Raw genomic sequence first — 19,094 nt, forward strand, 5'->3', positions numbered from 1 at the left:
ATGGTCAGGGTGAAAAGCCAAGATCGTTTCCACAGGAAAGGAAAATTAAATCATTGAGCCATTGGTTTATGCTGGAAGAGGGAAGATTTAAAAGGGGGGAAGAGGGAACTTCTTTTTTTCACACAGAGGGTGATGTGTTTATGGAATGAGCTGCCAGAGGAAGACTGGCAGATGCAGGTACAGCTCCAACATTGAAAAGACATTAGGACAAACATATAAATGCGAACCGTTTCGAGGCATATGTGCCAAATGCAAGCTGATGGGAATAGTTTCGTTTCGAAAACCTGGCCGTCATGGACAAGTTGGACCAAAGGGTGTGTTTGTATGTGATATGATTGTATGAATATAGAAAGCGAAGAAAAGGGAAGAAAAGATGTGATGTAAGCAAATTGGCAAGAAATATAAAAACAAGCAGCACGAGCTTTTCCATGTATGTGAGAAGAGTTAAAGAGGTGTGTGTGATCTTTGGTATAAAGAAAGTCAGGAAAGTATATTGAGGACATTTGGAGGGTGTGACTGGGGAACTGGATACAGGGAACAGACAGATAATTTACACCAGTATTTTACATTGTTCCTCACAGGGGAAGGTGCTGTAAATATTTCAATGGTATTAACCAAATGGTAATAGGAGAGAAGATCTTGAGCTGTCTCTAACAGAAGGAACAAGGCAATTCCCAAACAGAGAAGTTACAGAGTGATCATGTAACTGACGGGTAATTCAGTGGCACGGGCTGTGACTCCAAGGCAGTGTTTAAAATCCTACCACAGCCGATGACAGAGCTTAAATTCGAATGAAAAAAAATGGCATGAAACCTAATTTCATTCATGGAAACCAGAAACCGTTAAGATTTATTTTTATTATTTCCCTGATAGTCTTTGCTAAGAAACTTAACATTATTACCCAGTCTGAACTCAGTGGGACTTCAGACCCACAACAACATTGTGGGTTCCATTTTGTCTTGACAAATGGCCACGTAGTCACAGACCATTAGTGATGGACAACAAATGCTGCCCTTGCCCGTGATGCTGGCATCCCGAAAAACAACAGCATGAAAGGTGAAAATAAACCAAGGAACGGTGGGTGCTAGAGATCGAAAATAAAATTCTCCAGCGTCTGAAAGTGTTGGAGAATCTCAGCAGGTATGGCAGCCTCTGTCAGGAGAAATGCAGATAACGGTTGGAGTCCAGTGACCCTCCTTCACAACTGAAAGCAAACTGGGCAATAATATTATTTATCCTGGTATCATGTATGGTTAGGTTGGAGAGAGAGGTGGGAGCCAGGTTTAAATCGAATGGGTGGAGAAATTGCCAGAAAAAGAGAGAAAAAGAAATAAAAAGTGAGCAAAGGAATTGCTGATGATGAACTGAAAGGAAAACAAAATGGCAAGTTATTCTCACATTTCCCCGTTTTCCCATATTCCTGAATATTACATCCATTTAGACTTGTCCCTGTTTAAAGTGAGATAGGTTCCCTCTATCTCTCTTCTCTGAGTGTGATGATCAAATTCATTAGCAATACTAGTGCTGCCCTTGTAGTTGCTGAGATGTAGAGAAAGGTAATGTTACATGTCAACTACTTCTTTGGAGAGAGAAACTGTTAGTGTGGAAGTGTGCAGAGATGTAATGGCTTTCTCAGCCAGGAAGAGAAACTCAGGAGTGGAAATAGTTTTCAACACTGAGCGCGTGCACGTTCCGTGTGGGGAATTGACTCGTTCCTGTCATTGGAAAATCAATGGAGTTTCTGTGGATGCTTATCTCGGGTTTGTATTGTCATCTGCTGGGTCTGGTGACCCCATTCTGTACACTGCATTTACAGAGTGTCTGGGTCCATGGTAAGCAAATGGAGATGAGGCTCCACAGAAGGGAAGCTCTAACAATAGGGTGGTGCAGGACAGTGCATTATCTTTCCTGGGATTTCCCGGGACATTTGTCTAAGTTGGACCAGGTGTCAGGTATGAAACCAAAATTGAGGTGTTCACTGAGCTGTGTCCCCTCCTTCAGTATACTGTGTAGCCTCACACCTGTGACAGGACTGTGCTGATGCTCAACATGAATTCAACTGGATTAATTCTGGAACTTTCCAGGCAGGAGTGAATGACATATCCATCATCACTGGAGTGCAGTCCTCCGATATATTCACTGGCTGACAGAACCAATCTGTCCGCTGAGAGCAACATATTGTGTCCATCTCCCTGAGGAAGATACAGAAAGAAACTTCCAGAAATACAGGGGAACAGAGTGACTGGTGAAAATGGGGAACAGCAGGAAATTAGACTTAATAAAAGGTACGTCTTTCAAAACATCACTGAATTTAAGGCTTGTATATTGCTGCATCTGATGAGCTACATCCCAGAGTATTGAGGAGGTGGCAGGAGAGCTAGTGAACAAATTACTGATTATTCTTCAAAGCTGGTTAGATTCTGGAAAGGATCCTCCAGACTGGAAAGCACCGATTGTAAACCTAAATATTTAAAACAGGACGGAGAGAGCAAACAACAAACTAAACAGTGGTTAGCTTGATGTAAGCTGTAAGAAAAACATTGGAACCTTTTGTGAGGAATGTGACAACTAGACACTTAGAAAATAACGTCATGATTCGGAGGAGTCAATCTAGATTCAGGAAGGGGAAATTATCTTGATCTTTGATAAACCTGCTGGATATTGTGGAGGTTGTCCGTTGTGACATCGATAATTGAGAACCAGTGGAAATGAAGTATTTGAATTTTCAAAAGACGGTTGACATGGTTGAATAGAGGTGAGTAGAGAATGTTAGAGTCCATGGGTAGGTAGGGGTGGAATACACCGAATGTATTAAAAGTTGGATAATCGAGGGAATGGAGAGAGTAGTATAATTATCTGGAGTGAAGGCTTTGGGGTATCAGAAGGATCAGTGTTTGGCCAATAGCTCTTTGCAAGATATTTCAGATATGAACAGCAAATATCATCATTCACGTTTATGTTCATTAAATAGGGAAAGGTTGGGAAATGCTGTTGTTGAAACAGACCTGGATGTGCTTGGTCATAAGTCACAAATAGATTTTTTACATAGCAGGAAGTAAATGATATGTGGCTGGTCATGCAAAATGATTAAAGTACCAGAATAAATGTATCTTTCCCAATGATAGTGTTTTATTGAGAGACTGTTAGATGTATTGTGTACAGGTTTAATCAGCAAAGGGGTTTCACCAGACTAAACCCTGGCATGATGTTACCATGAGGAGAATGGGAAGAAAATTGTGCTTAATAAAGTGTGTTAAGGTGTTTGTGAGTTTATATTTAAAAAGTGCTGAAGCACATTGAATGTTGAAGATACAAAATTGCCTTATTAGACCAATTAAAGGAATGCCCAGGCAAATTCACATTTCCGATGTATTGGAGTGCAAATATATCCACTATAAACATATTGGCTGGTGCCTGTTCTAGTCGAGGAGAGATCTGCACGGTAACAGCATGTAGGTTGTGCTTTTTGAGGGTGGTGGTGGTGCGAGGTTCAGCCGGTTACAGTATTGTAAATGGACAACGCAGCAGAATCATCTAGCCTACGGTAAGAAAACATGCATCATTCTCCCTCACTGCTAACTTCACGAGAGCAATGGGTGATGGGAAATATGATCAAGAACCAATGGTGCCAAAATTCAATCCAGTCCAGTAGTTTTGTGAACTGCAGGAACCATACTGAAAGGGGTTAAATGGAGCTGTTTGTTCAGTGACTGTGATCGATGCTAGTCTCCATGGATCACAGTTGTGTCACTGGATGTTTTCCGTCTCCTATTAGTAAGGGGCCTCTTGCAATGGTTTATGCCATTGTAGCAGCAGATGTACCAACTCCAACGCTCAAAGGGATTAGCAGCTGCAGAGACAGATAAAGGAGATTTAAACATCTGAGAATAGTCTGGAATGATCCATTAATGGATCAGAATCTGAGAACATTAGACTGGAATGCTGCAACAATGGACAGGAGTTTATCTGATGGTCTTTACTATTTTTCCTCGTCTTGGTCAACATTACCAGATCGGATATATGGTGCACTGCTGATTATCCAGGCGGGTTACTATCCTATCCTCGCTATTGTTGGTGTTCCTGGTAAGTTTCTTCATCTCTATCCATTTATTAATCTCTTCAAACATGGCGAACTTCGTTACTATTTCTGTTATCTATATTTGACAAAGACAGAAACTATTGTCTTCAGTTTCAAACGCAAATTCCATTGATTACCCCCAAATTTCAGAACCGCCCACACCCCCGCCCTCACAAACATCTGAGAACGAGACTGTTCACAATACCGAACTTAAATAAGTAAAATTCATTTATGTCTCGGTATTCTGTCCATCACAAAACCTATCCACTACCAGCTCGATTATATGCCCAGTCACAATCTTGGCTTCAACGCTGACGCTTTATAAACCATTATCTATGCTTTGGTAAAATTCAGACATTATCGTTACACCTCTCCTTTAAGCACTCTTTCAGTTGCAAATATTTCGATTGCAACTTTGTTCTTGTCTCTAAAATAACTTCATGACAGAAACACGCTGTCAGCGCAGTAATGTCAGAAGAAATGTAATTCAGATGCACAGGTTATTACACAGAAAGATGCTATTCCACATCCTACCACAGACAATGTCAGAAAGTAAATACAAAAGACAGGAATTGGAAATAAAACCCATAACACTTCCAGCATTTTGTCCATACGTTTATCTATTTCACTGATGTCCTTTGTTAAATAGAACTTGTGTTTATTATCTGGTCTGGCTTCAGATTTATGTGAGTCCCACAGCAATGTGATTGCTTCTGTACTGCCTGAAAGAATGACCTCACAGTAAATAACAGAAGATGCTGCCCCTGCCAGTGATGCAGACATTCCAAGTAATAACAAAATTAAAGGTTAAATAAAGCAAAGAATCATGCAATAGATCAGAAACAATAAAGAACGAGAAAGTGCCAGACAAACTGAGCAGATTTGGCAGCCTCCTCGGGTCGAGAGAAAAATAGAATTGACAATTCGATTCTAATGACCATACATCAGAACTGAACACAGTTGGGAAATAGCGTGATTGATGTTGGTGACACCGACATCTGTGTGAAATGGAGAAGGACTGAGTTGAATAGATGGAGAAAGAGAGAGATAGAGAGAAAGAAGCAAAGAGATTGTTGATGATCAGCTGGGATGGAAATAAAAAATGAAATTAAACCTTACTTATGTTTCTCCTGTTCCCATATTACTGATAATAATGTCCATGTAAGGTATATGTCAAAGTTCCTGTTTAAAGATTTTGTGTCTGTTTTTCTCTTTTCCCTGAGTGTGATCAGCTTCTTTTATGTATTAATGGGATGCTGGGCCAATATTTAATTCCCTTTCCTCATTGTCCTTGAGAAGGTGTTGATGAGCTGCCTTCCTGACCCACTGCAATCCGTGGGCTGTAAGTAGTCAGTGCTGAGGTCCATGTGGTTTCATTTCTTTGAGGCTTTGTAGTGACTGACATAAATGAGTGGCGGGTTTGGCTATTTCAAACTGCAACTGAGAGTTAACCACATTTCTGTGGAGTTACATGTAAGCCCGACCAGCTGAAGAAGGTAGATTACCTTTCCTGAAGGGTATGAGGGTGCCAGCTAGGACAATCGACAATGGTTTCATTGTTTCATTTGATTCTTAATTGCTGATATTTTATTGAATTCAGTTTCCAACATTAGCCGTTGTGGGATTCGGATCCGGTGTCTGGGTCATTACCTGATTCCCTGGATTCATACTCAGAGATAATACAGCTGGATCATCGCCTCCTCAGTATCTGCAATCAACTCCAATGGCAACAGTGATCTTGCTGTTGGTGTGACTTTGCTTCATAAAGCAAATAAATGATTGGCAAAAAATGCCATCCATCTCATTTTGTATTTATGAGAAGGCGAGATGATGGGAAGTGCTCTTGGTGAAAAGGAGCTGGATGTCCTTGATCATGAGGCACTAACAGAATCCCTACAGAGCAGTCGGGTACTGGCAGGTGGGACTAGATTGGATTGAGATATCTGCTCGGCATGGAGGGGTCGGTCCGAAGGATCTGTTTCCATGTTGTACACCTCTATGACTCGATGACTCAGCAAGTAATCAGCACAATAATGAGTAGTATCGTTCATTACAAAATGATTAAAGTATTAGAGTGAAGACACCGTCCTGCAATTGTGGAGTGTACTTGAGACACTATTTTCTTTCATTTATAATCAATGATCTCCTTGCTTCAGAGAGACGGTGTAATGGAGTTTCACCAGACAATTCCCTGCAGTGAAGGTACCATGAGGAGAGTGTGAAGGAAATAAGTGTTTAATCTGTAACGCTACAAAAAGAATAAAAACGTGATTGCATTAACACTGGAGTGTTATCAATCAACTCTCATTATTTTCAAAACAAAACACGGATAGCATTAGATATACCATGTTTTCCATGATATGCGTCTTCACATTTGGACAAATATATAGATAGAAAAGGTTTAGAAGGATATGGACCAAACGCAGGAAATGGGGTTAGTATGGATGGACATTTTGATCAGTATGAACCACTTTGTGCTAATGGGCTTGTCTCTGTGCTATAGGGTTCTATGACTGTATGATAGTTTACAGAGCTCTATGGAGCCCCCATGTTGGTTGAGAGAGAGCGCCAGGTTCTGTATGAACTCTCACCGTCTGGATGTACAGTTGGTGTGTGACCTTGCGTTGAACGTCATGTTGTTCACAAATCTGTCATCAGCTTCACTCTGACAGTATTAGCTATTCCCACCAGCTTCTGACCTCCATACAGAACGCGAGCTTGTCTTCTCTGCCACAAATCAATCCTTCTTTTTTGCTAAAAGCTGTTCATTGGCTCAAGTAAACTCTGTCCTTGATGTTTTTCAGTGCATCAGTAAAACGGGGTCAGGCTATGATCAGTCTGGTTTGGTACAGACATGAAAGGGATTTTCAGAGGCCTTTTATTTAGATGGACCCAATAGCCAGCACGAGCCAAACTAACGTAGTTTACAAAATACCATGCAAGGACTGCACAAAACACTATATAGGACAAACAGGAAGACAGCTAACAATCCGCATCCATGTACATCAGCTAGCCACAAAACGAAACGACCAGCTATCTCTAGTAGCCATACACTCAGACAACCAGGAACATGAATTTGACTGGGAAAACACCACTATCATAGGACAAGCCAGACACAGAACAGCCAGGGAATTCCTAGAGGCATGCCATTCATCCACAAACTCCATCAATAGACACATGGACCTGGACCCCATATACAAACCACTACAGCTGAAACTGACACCCGGAAGCGGCAAGAACATCCATCAACAGACACATCGACCTGGACCCCACATACAAACTACTACAGCTGAAACTGACACCCGGAAGCGGCAAGAACAAACCACTATAAATACCGGAAGAAACATCAAAGCAGCGCTTCACAGGAAGCTCCAATAGCACTGATGATGTTCCCTAGCCAGGGAACGAAACGTTTGCAGCAAAAACTTCCAGCTCGGCGAACAGAACCACAACAACAGATGTAAACAGATGAAACTACAGACCAAAGTGGTCATGCTTTTGAAGTGACTGGGATAATGAACGGGGAGTTGTCAGCTCTTTTAGCTGAGCGAGCTGAGTTGATTTGAGCTGAGCAGTATTCAGTTGAGTCTTAAACTGGGAAGTTCAACTGGGAGATGTGTGGAAACTCTGTCTCTTTTCTGCCATTTAGCTTCAACCTGGAAACATGCATTCCATTAAGACGTTATTTCAAGTGAGTTTGATTATTGGGACTATTGTGTGTATTTGGAATAGCATAATTAAGTCTAGCTGGATCAGTTGAATTCTGTAGGGGTTCTTTATTCTGTTCTTTGTGTTTCATTGTGTAATTTTGTGAATAGCGTTTTTCTCTGATTTAAAATCTAGTAGTCACCCGAGCTAAATTACTCCGGGTAATTTTCATTGGGTAATTACCAAAACAAACTGCCAAGTTATGCTCTGGGCTGCTTGCTTAAGAACGTTTTGAGTGGTCTAGCCTCGTCCATAAGAGATTGGGTCTCATTGCTAGATTTTCAATAGCGAGTAGCAGGGGCTCGTGCCTTTAGTTCGGGTATTCTTTTGACTGGGTTGACAAAGCTTCGAATAGTAATGGTTATTTCAGTCGCCAAACGTTTCCTAGGTATGCATGCAGTGACTTTGGATATTTTACGAAAAGTGAATAAGACCAATTTGCAAGAATTAGCAGAGAAGCTGGAATCGGAACTGACTGCTTCTGTGAGGAAAGGAGAGGTAATTACAGCAGTAGCTCGTCAATTAAACTTGCTGGAGAAACCATCAGAATCTGTAGAGATGGCAAGAATTCAATTGCAAATGAAACACCTTGAGTTAGCGGCGAGACATAAGGAAAGGGCAGCCAAAGTGGAACATTTAACTTTCGATAAAATGCAGAAGAAGGGGGAAAAGAGAGAGCAGCAGAACAGAGAGTAAAAAGAAAGAATGGCAAAAGAGAAAGCAGCAGGGGAGAGAGAAAGAGAGAGCTTTTGAATAGCAAAAACTGACACTTAAAAAGGGAAGTCAGTGTTAAACACTGGAGATAACGACTGAGGGTGCGCTTAGTGAGGAAGAGAGTGCAGATGAGCAACCCCTGGTAGTCAGAAGCCTAGTGAGAATTGGTTTGCTCATGTTCAAGCATTGCCTCAACTTGATGAGAAGAATATGATGACCTTTTCGTCTCAATTGAAAAGTTGGCTCAACAAATGCAGTGGCCAGAGGCAATGTGGGTTTTGTTGATCCAAACGAAACTTGTAGGTAGGACTGGTGAGGTAATCACATTCCTATCAGAGGAGGTATCTGGGGAGTCTGAAGAGCTTAAAAAAAACATTAAGTCAACATACGCAACTTTTCAGTAATCTAATGAGGATCCTGGCCAAACCTACACTGAGTTTCTAAGGATCAAACAGACTAATTTCGATAGTTGGATAAGAGCTTTAAAATTAAGGCAAAGCTATATTGCCCCTAGAGAGGTTAGTATTTGGAGGAATTCAAAACTTCACTCCCTGTAGTAGTGCAGACTCAGGTGGAAGAGCAAAGAGTGTAAACAGCAAGGTTAGCTGCTGAAATGGCTGATGATTATGAACTGGTCCATAAACTTGATTTGCTTTCCAGAACCAGTTCTGATCTCTGAGGGACAGAAATTGGAGCAAAGAGATATCCTCACGTACAAAGGGAAAGCTAGATCACAGTGTAAAACGTAAGGATAATTTACCACGGTAATAAAGAAAACCTGGAGAGGGACAAAGAAGTTTAAATACTATGGTGTTTTCATTGTAATTAAGATGGCCACACAAATTCACAGTGTTGGTGAGCTAGGAGTAAACCAGCTGTAGGATAACAAGACAAGCCTGGATGTTTCGTTGAACTAGTAACAAAAAGCATAGGGGGAGTTAGGCAACTGCCTCAGAGTGTACAAGATGATCAGTGGACATGCTAAATCTGCGTTAAAAAATCTACATGGAAGGGGTAAAGTTTATTCACATAGGCCAGGAGTAATTGGTAAGGAGGTTCCAATATTAATTGATGCAGGATATTTTCAGTCTGTGATGCTGATGGGTGAGGCTTTACGAACACTTGAAAGACTATTGCCAGAAAATGTGCTGGGAACAGGAATTCATAGTGAGGCAAAAAAAATGCTCAGTTATGTAAAGTGAGGCTAGAGAGTCCAGACAAGAGTGTAGAATGTGTGGTAGGAGTACTGGACCCCTAACTCTCAGCTCCAGGAATAAAATTTGTATTTGCAAATAATATAGCTGATTCACTGGTAGGCGTGCTGCCTATTCTAGTTGAAAAGCCAGTGGAGATGCAGGCAACTGAAGACCTGGAGAATGTTTATCCAGGAATTTTCCCTGATTACGTCATCAGAAGATCACAAATGCACAGGATGAAGCGGGATAAAGGCAGAGATAAGGAAGCTGACACAGAGTTATCTGAAAGTTATTTTTTTGACCAGATAAGTGGAACAGAAGGAGCAAGTATGAAAACATGAAAGTATTTTAGCTCTGCTAAGGTGATTGAATTAAGCAGACAGATGAGGAGTTACAAATGTTATATAAAAAAAAACATTTAGCAAGAAAGAGAATGAATGCATTCCTGTGTGTTATTACTCCACAAATGATGTCTTAATGTGGATATGGAGATCAGCGTACATTGAAGCAGATCAGAGGTGGACAGAAATTTTCAAATTGTTTTTCCTGTTGGGTATACAAAGGAGGTGCTGCGAGTGGCACATGAGCTACCACTTGGAGATCATTTCGGGGTTCGGACATTACAGGCTGGAATACAAAGATACTTTCGCTGGCCTGGACTACACAAAGATGTGGTTGAATTTTGCCAGATGTCTCAAACATGTCATACAGATAGTACTAAACCTGCAACTTTAATACCTATTCCAACATTGAGGAACCTTTCGCAAGAGTCTAGATTGTGTAGGCCCCTACCTCAAACAAAAAGTGGAAATAAGTATTTATTAACAATAATGAATCTGTCGACTAGATTTCCGGGGGCAGACCCATTATGCAGCATCACAGCTAAAAGAGTTGTACAAAAATGCTTATTTTTTACTCAGTACGGACTACCAATAGAGATCCAGATAGATCAAACCTCACATCCGAACTATTCAAGGAGATGATAGATAACTTGGGAATAAAGCAATTCAAATTTACTGCGTACTATTTGGAATCACAGGGAGCATGAGCGAGATGGCATCAAACACTGAAGACCATGTTGAGGTTTTATGGTCAGGATTATCCAAATGATTGCGATAAGGAAATTCCTTTTGAACTATTTGTGATCACAGATGCACAGAATGAATCGACCAAATTCAGATGTTTAAATTAATTTGTGGGCATAAAGTAAAATGACCATTAACATTGGTTAAGGAGAAATTAATAAGTCAGAATTCAGAGACCATCCATTTGGATGATGTGTCAAATTTTAGGGAATGATTAAATAGAGCTGGAGAGTTGAGTAGACAGCATTTAAAAGTATCGCAGCATACAATGTAACAGGAAGTGGATCAGAAATCATAAATTGGCAATTTTGCAATTGTGAGTAAAGTATTGGTGTTACTTCCAGTAACAGTTGAACCTTGAAAAGCAAATTTTGGCGTACCTTATCAAATTGGGAAGAAATTGAATAAGGTGAACTATTTGATACGGACTCCAGACAGGATGAGATGTCACGGAGTGTATCATGGGAATATACTCAAAAGGTATTTTGATAGGGAAGGAACGCAAGAGGAGAAGGTGTTAATGATTACAGCACAGAAGGAAGAACCAAGTTCAGAGGATTCTGAATTGGACATTCCTGAAATCAAATTGGAGAATGAGGAAGTTGTCAAAAATTGGGATAAATTATTGAGTTACCTTACACAAGAAAAGAAAAGTGACCTGAAAGAGTTTTTATTATCTTGTGGAGAGATATGCGGCAATAAACTGGGAAGTCCGAACATAATTGTGCATGATGTAGACACAGGAGATGCTGTTCTGATTAAGCAACATCCTTATGGGCATGACTCTCCAAAATTAGCACAGGTTCAGAAGGAGATAGAGCGCACACTCCAATACGTCATAATCGAAGTGAGTTACAGTGACTGGAGTTCACATATAGTCATGGTACCAAAGCCAGATGGTACCCAACGGTCATGTGTGGACAATCACAAAGTCAATGCCGTTACAAAGACTGATGCAGATCCAATTCCATGTTTGGAGAACTGTGTCGAAAAGGTGGGAGAAGCTACTCACATTTCTAAGTTGGATTTGCTCAGAGGCTACTGGCAAGGACCTCTGTCAGAGAAAGCAAAGGTAATTTCAGCTTTCATAACGCCAAATGGACAGTTCAAGTTGTGGCATTTTGTATGAAAAGCGATCCAGCCACATTTCAGAGACTGATAATAAGGTCATTGCCTGATTACCCAACTGTGTGGTCTACATTGATGACCAGGTGGTTTTTAGTCACTCATGGAAGGAACATTTAGAGCATTTATCAGACTTGTGCGATCAACCTCAGAAGGCAGGCTTGGTGGTAAACTTAGATAAACGTGAATTTGAGAAAGCCCAAGTCACGTCCCTGGGTCACGTTATTGGACATGGACAAATGGCCCCATGAGATACGAAAATGAAAGTAGTTGGGGAATGTTTCACACCGTCGACAAAAATAAATATGCAGTACTAGGTTCATGGGATTTACTGGATTTTACCGGAAGTTTGTGACAAACTTTAAGCAGTGCGGCGGCTCCACTCACCAAATTGTCATGGGCAAGAACTCTCAGTGGATACAGGACTGTCAAAAGGCATTTTACAGCTAAAGACTGTGTTAACACTGCCCGCAGTATGAGCTACACTAGATTACACGAAGCCTATCAAGGTGGCTATCGTTGCCAGTGATGTGGGTATTGGTCCGGTGATCCTGCAGGAGGATGATGGGGGAATAGAAAGACCCATCGGGTATTATTCTGGGAAGTCGAACGTTCATCAACAGAAATGTTCAACGGTGGAGAAAAAGACTTTAAAGTTAGTGTTGACATTACACCATAACTGTGTTTATATTACCAGCAATGCATCTGAGACAATCGTATACACTGATCATAATATGGACTACCCAAAGTACACAAACCAGACATCCCACTCAGACCCATAGTATCACTACCAGGGACACCAGCATACAAACTGGCCAAAGAACTACAACAAAAACTGAAACACCTAGTCAGCGGATCCAAACACTCCATACAATCAACACAGGAATTCTTGGACGTCATCAGGAATACACACATAGACAAAGAAGAAACCATGGTATCATTGGACGTGACGGCACTGTTCACTTCAATTGACAAAACCCTAGCCAGAGAAACAATAGCCAACCTACTGGACATACATAACAGAACACAGGAGGCCGAACCTATCAACAAGGACGGCATACTTAAACTACTGGACCTGTTCCTCACCACACACTTTACATTCAACAATCAGATATACGAACAAATCAACGGAACACGCATGGGATCACCAATCTCGGGACTCATAGCAGAGGCAGTTATGCAAAGGTTAGAACATACAGCCGTACCACAAATCCAACCCAAACTCTGGATCAGATATGTTGATGACACCTTTGTAATCATCAAAAACACAGATATAGAAAAAACACACCGAATCATCAACACCTCACTCACAGGAATCCGATTCACACGAGAAGAAGAAAAGGATAGCCAACTCCCATTCCTAGACGTGTTAGTAGAGAGAATACCCAACGGAGAATTCACCACAAGGGTACACAGGAAACCAACACACACAGACCAAGTCTTAAACTATGAAAGTAACCACCCCAACACACACAAACGAAGCTGCATCAGGACACTATTCAAAAGGGCCACAACACACTGCAGTACACCAGAACTGCGAAAAGAGGAAGAGGAACATCTATACAAGGTATTCGCCAAAAACGGATACCCACGCAACTTTATCACCAGATGCCTAAGAGATAGACCGAGGAACGAGGACATGCCACAACCAAAAGGACTAGTCACTCTACCATACGTCAGGAGCGTCTCAGAACTGACAGCCAGACTACTGCGACCCTTAGGACTCATAACAGCACACAAGCCAACAACCACGCTCAGACAACAACTCACTAGAACAAAGGACCCAATAACCAGCATGAGCCAAACTAACGTAGTTTACAAAATACCATGCAAGGACTGCACAAAACACTATATAGGACAAACAGGAAGACAGCTAACAATCCGCATCCATGAACATCAGCTAGCCACAAAACGACACGACCAGCTATCTCTAGTAGCCATACACTCAGACAACCAGCAACATGAATTTGACTGGGAAAACACCACTATCATAGGACAAGCCAGACAGAGAACAGCCAGAGAATTCCTAGAAGCATGGCATTCATCCACAAACTCCATCAACAGACACATTGACCTGGACACCATATACAAACCACTACAGCTGAAACTGACACCCGGAAACGGCAAGAACATCCATCAACAGACACATCGACCTGGACCCCACATACAAATCACTGCCGCTGAAACTGACACCCGGAAGCGGCAAGAACAAACCAATATAAATAACGGAAGAAACATCAAAGCAGCGCTTCACAGGAGGCTCCAACAGCACTGATGATGTTCCCTAGCCAGGGAACGAAACGTTTGCAGCAAAAACTTCCAGCTCGGCGAGCAGAACCACAACAATTGATCATAATACATTTGTGGGAAAAACTAAGGACAAAAATGCCAGATTGTTTAGATGGAGCTTGTTGTTGCGGCCATTCAATCTGACAATTGTGCATGTGGAAGGTCGCGAAAGAGTGAAAGCTGATGAGTTATTGAGACGCGAATGAAATACGGAGGTGTTCGGTGGTGGGTATACCACGGCCTGAATTTGAAAGGGTTTGTGCATGTTTGAATGTTTACTGTTAGCATAGTGTATCTGTCTGTTTTGAGACTACTAACTGGGTTTGAAGGGTTAAAAATGCAGCTATCTTTTAGCATTGATGGTTCTTTTTTTTAGTGGGGGGAGACATGTCACAAAGCAAGTCCCTTATTTGTCAAAAAGCTGTTCCTTGGCTCAAGGAGACTCTATCCTTGGTTTTTTTCGCAGGGACAATAAAACGTGGCCAAGCTCCTATCAGTCTGGTTTGGTACAGAGATGAAAAGGATTTTTAGAGGCCTTTTGTTTATATGGAAACAGATGAGACTTCAGGCCAAAGTGGTCATGCTTTATAAGCGACCAGTATAATGAACGGAGAGTGGTGAGCTCTTTTAGCTGAATTTGCTGAGCTGAATTGAGCTGAGCGGTTTTCAGTTGAGTTTTGAACTCGGAAGTTCATCTGGGAGCTGTGTGGAAACTCTCTCTCTTTTCTGACCTTCAATTTCAACCTTGGAAGTATTTGTTCCATTTGTACTGGTTTTTATTGGGAGTTTGATTATTGGGACAGTTGTGTATGCTCGGAACAGCATAATTAGGTATAGTTGAATTAGGTTGAATTCCATCGTGATTCTTTATTCTGTTCTTTGTGTTTCATTGTGTAATTTCATGACTAAAGTTTTTGTCTGTTTTAAAATGTAGTAGTCATCCTAGCTAAATTATTCCTATTTCAATTCTCTTTCCCAGTCCCTTTCCAATATGGCCATCCTTGGTGTCCTCCATTGCCACAATGAACCAAACCATGATTTGGAAGAACAAGATCTCATCTGTCTCCTCTGCAGCCTCCACCCCGGGGACTAAACACTGAATTCTCCAATTGCAAATAACCTCCCTTCCAATTCCCCGACTCCCTTCCCAGACACTCCCCTCCATTCCATTCCTCTAAGCAAGCTTTTGTCAAGCTACCTACCAACTGGACTCAGCCATCCCATCACCAACCCGCTGATACCCTTGATCTGTGTTCACTTATCCCCCACATCGTCACTCTGCCTCCTCCTCCCTCACCCGCCACTTTATCTATAGACTCCCTTACTCCCATCCACAGTCCTGATGAATGGTTATATCCAAGGCGTTCACTTCTCAAGTATTGATGCTGCCTTACTTATTTTGTTCTTCCAGCTTCCTGCGTGTGTATTTTGTATTCCAACATCTACTGTCTTTTTTTGAATTGTTTTCTTGTGTAATAGGCAGGAGTGAGTGAACGCATTGCGCCTCTTGTTATCCAACAGATCAGATGGGCGGAATGGCTTTCTTATATTACTGTGAAACCAGCTAGAGTTGCTGAAAGAGTTCCTCTTTCTTTTAACCATGGAAATATTTAATGTCCAACAGTGCTTTTGATCAATGTTACCTTTACGTTAGCAGCACAATCTTGAATGTTGTCCAGATTTGATACCTGAGTGCGTTAGGAGGTGACTCATTGCTCTAAACACTGTATAATCTTCACAGAACATCCCCACCTCTGATCGTATGACAGAGGGAAAGACATTGATGACGCAGCTGAAGATGGTTATGCCGAAGAAGCTACCCTGAGGATTGCCCACAGGGATATCCAGGGACTGGGAGGATTGATGTCCACCAGCCCCATTGTGTTCTGAATGATTCAACCAGTGGGGAGTTTACAACTAATTCCCATTAAGTTAAATTTTGTTCAGTCTCCTTGACATCTCGCTCAATCAAATACTGCCATGATATCAGGGCCAGTCACTTTAAGCTGTGTTCATATCTTCTATCCATTTCAATGAGCCAAGGTATATGTGTGGGGAGTGTTTCCTTCTCTCAGGGAGTAGTGACGGTTGGGATCAGAGAGTTGGGGAGGCCAAAGCACTGAAATGTTTGGGGGGTGCGAGTGGGTGTCAGTGGATTTTGACCCGTCAGAGAGTCGAGGGCTACAAAGAATTGGACATAAAAGAGTAATTGCGGCCGAGTACAGATCAGCCCTGACTTCCTGAATGGAAGTGCAGGTCTGATGGGCTATGTAGCCTGGTTTTATTCCAGTAAACCACATAGTCCAGTCACTTGGGGCGTCTTCCATTTCCTGTGTTACTGACTTCAAGTAGCTGAATAGACTGATCCTGTTGCTGTGTAACTGGATACTGGTGCTGCATGATCTGGTTACAGTTTTATAGGCCCGGGGGGTTTATTGGCCTCCTCCTGTAATTGTATATCAGGCTCCAGGGGCTGAAAGGCCTCATTCTGTTCTGGTGTAATTGAAATCCATATTGACTTAATCTACCGCCCTTGGAGAAAGTGAGCACGGCAGTTGCTGGAGATCAGTGTCGAAAAGTGTGGTACTGGAAAAACAAGGTGGGACAGGCAGCATCACAGGAGCAGGAGAATCGATGTATTGGACGTTCCTGATGAAGGGCCTATGTCCGAAAGATACATCTCTTGCCCCTCAAATGCTGCCTGACCTGCTGTGTTTTTACAATATCACGTGTTTCGACGTCTACTGCTGCACACAATTCAATCTTCGTGGTCACTTCATCCAATTACATTAAGAAAATTGTCAAGCACAAACTTTCTCGCACAAAGCCGCACTTACTATTCCTAATCAAAGCCTGTCTTTCTACATGCATGTACATCTTATCCCTCAGAACCTTCTCAAGTAACTTACCTACCACGGATGTTAAACCTACTGACCTGTAGTTCCAAGGCTTTTTTTGTGCAGTTCTCCTTGAATAAGGGCATGGCATTTGCTACCCTCCAGTCTTCCGGGACGTCCACTGTGGTCAGTGATGATCAACATTATAGTCCAAGGTCGCCGAAAATTCTTCTGGAGCCACTTGAAGTGTTCTTGGATATATCGGGTAAGGACCATGAGATTTATCCACTTTCAAACATTCTAGTACGTCCAAATCTCCTCTACTATGACATGAATTGTCCCTAAGATATCACGACTAACTTCCTCAAGTTCTCAAGTCATCATGTCTTTCTCCACGGTAAACATAGAGTGGAAATATTCGTCGAGGATTTCACCCATCTCTTATAGTTCCACACATAATTCTCCACATTGGTCTTTGATGGGTCCTATTTTCTCTCCAGTTATTGCTTTTTCTTTTAATATATTTAAGTACCTTTTTGGATTCATCCTAATCTTCTCAGCCGAGGCTTTTTCTTGCTCCCTTTTCGCCCGACTGATGTCCTTCTTCAGTAAAATCCTGTATCTCTTATATACCTCCAGGGATTCCCTTGATCCCAGCGGCCTAAAACTGAGCCAAGCTCGAAGTTCGAACATGAACCTGTTGACCAGTTTTGTCCCTCTCCATAACTATATGAAAACTAATAGAACTATGGTTACTGGTCCCAAAGTGCTCCTCCACTATTAATTCAGTCACCTGTCCAGCCCTATTTCCTAAGAAAAGTTCGCGTTTTGCCCCTTCCCGAGTAGGACACTCTATATACTGCTTGAGGAAACGTTCCTGATGCATTTAACTGATTCTATGTCATCAAATCCCTTAATGCTCTGGCCATTCCAGTCTGTATTAGAAAAATTAAAATCCCCTAGTATGATAACCCTATTGCTCCTGCAGGTCTCCCCTCTCTCCCTGCATATTTGTTACTCTCATTCCTGTTGACTATTTGGGGGCCTATATTATAACCCCAATCACCTCACCATTCCCTTCTTATTTCTTAACTCCACCCACAAAGCCTCATTGGGTGATCCATCAGTTATTTTATCTCTGATTACTGCTGTGGTACTCCCCTTCATCAGAAATGCAACTCCCCCTCCCCTCCTTCCACCATCTCTGTCTCACCTAAAGCACCTGTTCCCTAGCACATTAAGCTGTCAGTCCTTTCCATCACTTAGCCATATTTCTGTAATGGCTATAATATCCCAGTCCCACCTACCTATCCACACCCTGAGTTCATCGGCCTTACCTGTCAGCCCTCGTGTATCGAAACAGATGCAATTTAATCCAAAAGGCACTACTTACTCTGTCGTTTTCCAGCCTAACCTTACTATTTCTGATTATTGTATCTCCTTCCACTTGCCTCCCTGCCCTTGAGGATATGACCACCTTCCAATCTAGTTTAAACCCTCCCTTGTAACCCGAGCAAAACTGGCCGCCAAGATATTGGAATCCCCTTCAGTGCAAGTCTCTGACGTTAATCTCCCTCTCAGGAGATTATCACTGTCAAGGTATTTTTAAAGAATGATTCTCCTAGCTCTCTGTAGTTATGCTGCAGGACCTCATCCCTATTTCTACGGATATCATTTGTGCCAACGTGCATCATGTTTTCTTCTGCTCACCCTCCCCCTTGAGAATGTTCTGCAGCCAATTGGAGACATCCTGGACCCTAGCACCTGGGAGGTAACGCACCACCCTGGATTCCCGTTTGCGACCACAGAATCTTTGATCTGTCCCATTAACAATCGACCCTCTTAACTTTAACGCCCTGTTTACCTTTACACTTTTCCGCTGTGCCCAAGAGCCAGTGGTCGTACCACCAACCTGGCAACTGTTGCTTTCCCCTGAACGGACATTGCGCCCAACAATCCAAAATGGTCTACTTGTTTTCGAGGGTAATAGCCACAGGGGATTCCTGCAATCCCTGCCTACTCCCTTTGTCATTCCTGGTGGTCGCCCATCTACTCTCTGCCT

The sequence above is a fragment of the Hemiscyllium ocellatum genome, unplaced genomic scaffold (genome assembly GCF_020745735.1).
Source record: "Hemiscyllium ocellatum isolate sHemOce1 unplaced genomic scaffold, sHemOce1.pat.X.cur. scaffold_646_pat_ctg1, whole genome shotgun sequence".
NCBI classification, from domain to species: domain Eukaryota; kingdom Metazoa; phylum Chordata; class Chondrichthyes; order Orectolobiformes; family Hemiscylliidae; genus Hemiscyllium; species Hemiscyllium ocellatum.